The 5,909-nt window shown below is 30.9% G+C and overlaps 1 pseudogene; it reads right to left on the bottom strand.

The window, feature by feature from the left end:
• Window positions 1–2,008: 2,008 nt before the first annotated feature.
• Window positions 2,009–5,343, bottom strand: LOC107947883 (rho GTPase-activating protein 2-like; annotated as a pseudogene).
• Between the last annotated feature and the right edge of the window lie 566 nt (window positions 5,344–5,909).

Genomic DNA, 5,909 nt, shown 5'->3' with positions numbered 1-5,909 from the left:
ATGGGCATACTAGCCGACCGCTGGATTGGAACCCAGATTGATCGATCTGAGTAAACTGATTCATACTCATCTCTTTTTTTCTTTTTCTTTTTCTTTTTTGGATAAAACCCCTAATTTTTTGTTTAATTTTGGTTAAAACGGGAGCTTAATTTCGTGCAAAAAAGAGGGTAAAGTGAAGAGACTTGCAAGAAGGGAAAAAGAAGTTGTTGAAAAGCTTGATTTTTGTGTAATTTTGTTTGACAGAGGACACTGGTTTTGTGGACGAACATGTCTGGGGTTGAGGAAAATGAAATGGGTATTTCTTGTTTTTGAGGAAAAAGGCAATTTTTTTGGTTAAAATTCCTGATTTTTGTGTAAATTTGGTTCACGCGAACATGTCTAGGGTTGAGGAAAATGAAATGGGTATTTCGAAAGTAATGAACGGTGTTTTTGTTTCCCGTCGGGGTTTTCACCTTTTTTCCCTTTTAGTAAAAACAAGTATCCCAATCTACGCCTGGCCTTAACCAAAATTACTTCAATTCAACTGCTGTTCCGCTCTGTCGGTTAGAGCCGAACCAGCACCAGCTTCCGGCAATGGCAACCATAAACACAAGTCAGCTGGAGCAAGTTCTGTGAAGAAGAAAGCAAAGAGGCGAAAAGATTCGGATTTTGTTTTAACATTTCTCATGTCCCGAAATCGGTTTATTCGAACCAGATGATGGTAAGGGGGAATTGGTTGAGGGTGTGCTTTTGAGGTTTGATGCGCATGGAGTAGAGGTGTTGAAACGGTGTATTCTCTTATTATTCAAACTATAATAATTCTTTAATTGTTAATTAAATTGAAGGTTTTTTTAATACATTAATCAAATCAAAATATTCTGTTAGAAATTTATATTTTTTTCTCTTGATAAAAATAAGTATAAAATATATAACAAGAATATTAATGTTTATTTTATTTTTTTAATAGTTCAAAAAACTTTAAATAGTAGTGAAAATAATAAATAAAACATTAAAAACACTACATAAATCTTAAAAATTAACAACCAAACAAAAAGTTAATAATTATATATAATATATATTATTTATTTCGGTTAATTATGAAATCTCGAACCCAATTAACTGGTAACCAAATTTTTAAAAAAAAAATCATTAATCGACCGACTATCGATTAACTGAATCAGATCATTTTAGTCGGTTAATTCGATTTTAACCGAATTATGAACACTCCTAGCTTGGAGAAAGTTTAGCCAAATGGAAGATGAATGAAATTTTATAATTTTTAAAGGATTAAAAAATAATTTTTAATTTGTCCTTTTTTTAGTGAAAAAAGGCTGACATGGTAGGTCCAATTAGCAATTCGTTAATGAGATAATGGTTAGGTGACCATTCTGAATAAATTTTTGTAACAACAATGATTAAATTGACAACAAGAAATTTTAGAGTGACCAAAATAAGAATGATACTATTTTAAGGTGACTAACTGAGTAGTTTACCCAAGAATAAAATAAGACTAATATGTAACAAAGTTAACATTTATTGTGTAAAAAATGACAAAAATGTTATTTATTTATTATCTGCAATTCAACTCCAAACAAAAGATATTATTTATAAAACCATAAAAAACTTCAAAATATTAACTCCGTTAAGCAATAAATAATAAATATTAATTCTGCTAAAATTTGATCTTATTTTATTATTTTTAATGATATATAAACTAAATTAATCCATTTAATATTAACTAATTTAATTTGCTTCCAACATTCTCCCCCAACATAAATTTAATATAAAAATATTAAATATAATTATTAATAATTAAAAAAAAAGAATGCGATTGGCTACGACGTTTAGTAAAAGTCTGAGGTTTAAACGTTAAAATTTCATTAGTTTTGAATGAAATATTGATATATATGTTCCTTCAATTCTATTTTTGGTTGGTTTTATATTGTCATTAGATTAAGAAGCAATTGAGTCTATATAACATAATTTTAAACAAAGATATCCTAATATAAATATTTAAAATAAAAATTAATAAAATCCCAACAACATATATTATCATAGATTGCTAGAAAGGAGATTATAAGACAATTACATACTGAAATTAGCTAGTGCACAACCAAGTCTAAATGACTTTAGATGGACCTCTATTCACTACAAATCAACCATATCTAAAACATTACACCTTTCCCTGTAACTCCCTAGTTTTGCACATCTTCCTAGATGCTATTATACAAGTACATTAACATCGGACCCGATTTTATCCAATCTTAATCCAGTCGATGTTAGAATTCCGGGACATGCCGAAAACAACACTAACACACAACAAAGTTCAGCCCTTGCTGAACCAATGATTCAAACAAACAATTCCCAGAAAACCAATACTTCCCCTACCTGAATTTCAACCAAAACCCAACTTTATCGATTTACCAAAGCAACTGTGATCGAAAGGATTGTATTGTTCTAAATAACGTTGAGTGTTGTAGACTCGACTAGTTTGTCTATCATATCCACACCATCATTGTCCTTGCCATCACTTATAGTTGAGCCCGAATTCTCATTCTTGCTATCGGTAAATGAAATGCTGGACTCGAGATTGCAGCCCGTCCAACTTCCTGGAGGAGTACTAGTATGTGATTCATCAGATGGTTTCTCCAGAAAACTATAGGTGGCGTCCTTGTTATTCTCATCATCCGGTTGCCTCAAGAAGCATTCCTCTATTTCACCGAATGCCTCTACTCCGTCTTCCTCGTTATCTCCGCTGTAGTTACCGTAAAGGGAATTATCGTAATCAGATATAGGCCCTTCGCAGCTCATATCCATCTCATCTAAACTACGACAATCGAACTCCTCGTCTGTATGATGATCGAATGAATGAGATGAACTCGCGGTCTCTTCTCGTTCTCGTAGCGTTTTCATGATCAAGGTCTTGAGCAAGTTCATTACTTGAACAGCATGCATCAGAGCCGTCAACGGATCGGACATCTGTTCCAATAGAGGAAAACAATCAAACATCAAATGCTCTATTTTTACAAAAGCAGTTTTTAATTACAATCTTTAATCCAACAATGTCCCAAATATATATATATATACCTGAGTCATATTTGGTGCAAAAACCATAGCAATATTCCTTGCATTCATCTTGTTCGTTTCCTCCTCTTCTACGACATCTGCCATAAGATCGACTGCCCAATTGAGCAATCCGGCTTCCGTTGGCTTCAGTTGCTTCACGAGCTCAACGCTCTCCTCTTCATTATCGCAATGAAGAACCTGTTCTGGGGAAAGTCCATCCAACACACCTGCAGGAAGCTCCCTGAACCAGGCTTTGATAAGGCCTGCAAGGCAATGAACATCGATATTATCCGGCACAATGCCACGGTTCAACTGATCCCTTACAAGCTCCTCTTGGCTGTTCTCAGGATTTATCCTGAAAATCCCTTCTGCCTGAAAACAAGAACAAATTAAACAGCAGTAACATCATTTAACCAGGGTAATTGCATATAGATGTAAATACTAAGTACTAAAGCTGGGACTAAAATGAAAATAATGAAAACCTAAAGCCCTCCTTGTGAATAAAGCCGCTTCTGCATCAGCAACAGTATAGTGGGGACGCTGTTCCCTTTTGGATCCAATGAGCATTGCATTGATTCCGCTGAGACCCCAAACACACTCGCGCTGCAAAGAAAAAATATATTTGCAATTTAGGACTACGTGGTTAAAATATAGAGAAAATTGATAAAAGAGGATATTCTGGTTGGTCCTTCTACAATGCTCAAATTTGGGATTTAGTCCCTGTACTTTAATTTGCCATAATTTAATCCATTTTTTTATAATCCCATTAGATAGTTCAAATTTGGTTAAAATTTTGAATTTTTTTTTAAAAGCACCTCTTTTATCTGAAATGTATTTTTTTTGTGTTAAAAAAGAAAAATTCATGTTAGTATATTAACAGAAATAATTAACGGCCTTAATTATGCTAAGGCATCAAAACGATAATTTAACCTAAAATTGAATTCAGATAATTATTTAAAAAAAATTCTTTGAAAATCCAAATTTTTTTCACAATAAATATTGGTAGATATTTTTTTTTAAAATGACTAAAACATTGAATCAAAAGATACCAATATATAAAATAGAAATTATTATTTTATAAAAATTATATATAAATATATATATAAAGGTCTAACTAGAAATTATAGTTTAATTAAAAATTTGCATATCTTTCTGGTGATTCCTTTTTTAAGTTTCTAGTTACAAAAAAGGAGAGAGAAAATTTTCATAAAAAATAATATGGTAAATTGCATTTCTAGTCCTCTAAAAAATTGACAATTCATAAAATTTTCACTCTAGCACTTCATATTTGTATTTTAAAAAAAATAAACGCTTGAAATATATTTAAAAAAGAAGAAGAAGCAACAAGCAGAAATTACCTAGCGGATGGAACCCGGCCCGGTACCTCAACTTGGAATTCAAGGGGAAGACCCAAGAACCCATTGAAGCGATCAAAGGTAACATGGCTTACGTGTCGTACGTTGGTTGGCCACCCGATTTCCATGTTATTAACGGCGGAATGCATCGCTTCATCTTGTCCATCAACACGACAGGACACCATGGATTTCCTTAAAGCGGCTAAAAGCAACGTCGCAACGGAAATCTGGTTCTGCTGCTGCTCTTCCACGGAGTTCTTAGCTCCTCGCTTCTTACCACTGCCACCACCACCGCAGCCACCTTCTTTGGTCAGCATTACTGGACCAGTCATTATCTCAATCGGCTTTGGATTTCTCTTCCCTCTTAAGAATCACGAGGTTTTAAATTTGGTAACGAGTTTTTTGTTGTGTTGCATTTAAGTATAAGAGAGTTTGTAAGTGAAAGAGGTTTTATTTATTTATTTATTACTAACGGCCACTTGTTTTTCAAATTTTATCTTTTTACTTTATCTACAGTGAACATTTGCATTTGGCCTTGTGGTTGTCCTAATATTTCGAGAATGCCACGTACCAAAACGCACAATTATACGGACTTTTCTGGTTAAATTTTTCTTTTAGTCCCTCTATTATATATAGCCTGTAGATTTAGTCTCTGCACTTTAATTTAGTCATTTTTAATAATATACTTATCACTTTTAAAATTTCAGTCTTCACTAAATAGTAATTGTTAAATTCATTAAGTTCTTCTATTTTCGAAGTTTGGTATTGCTAATCATTATATCAACTTGGTATTTTCATATTTTATTGGCAAAAAACCAGTTAATGGATCCAATTGGAGAACATGAATTAAATCTATAACTTTATGTATAATACAAGACAATTTATAAAATTTAACTGTTATCTTTTGGATTGATATTATAATTTCAAAACCTAAAAAGTATAGAGACTAAATTTGACCAAATCAATATATATAAATTGACAAAATTAAAATGTAAAAACTAAATCGAGAGTATAGGATTAATAATAGCATTTGACCTAATATTTTTTATCCCTTAATATGTTTTGACTCGAAAAGTTTAATTACTTTTGGTTATATTATTAAATATATCATTAGAGAATTGAATTAAAATCAAAATTTTATAAAAAAATTTACTCAAAATAAAAATTCACATATAAATAAATTCATGTTAAATTAAAATTGATTTAGTTTTAAGATATATCAAAAAGAAAAAGAAAAAAAACTCAATTACAGGTAATTTAACAAATTCATATAATATTATAGACAAATGTTAAATTTTCTTAACTAATAGTGATATGAAAAAAAAATGTAATATAATAGACAAATACAGTTGAAATGTTAAAAAATATATTAAAAATTTGAAAATTTTAATTCAATAATATTTATTATTTCTTTGTCTTTACTTATTTAAAACATAATAACAATAATCATAAAATTGATATAAGTATAATCTAAAAGGTAAACAACATCTAAATAATAAATTATTAGTA

The sequence above is a fragment of the Gossypium hirsutum genome, chromosome A08, assembly GCF_007990345.1.
Source record: "Gossypium hirsutum isolate 1008001.06 chromosome A08, Gossypium_hirsutum_v2.1, whole genome shotgun sequence".
NCBI classification, from domain to species: domain Eukaryota; kingdom Viridiplantae; phylum Streptophyta; class Magnoliopsida; order Malvales; family Malvaceae; genus Gossypium; species Gossypium hirsutum.
This window is presented reverse-complemented; position numbering and strand designations above follow the sequence as displayed.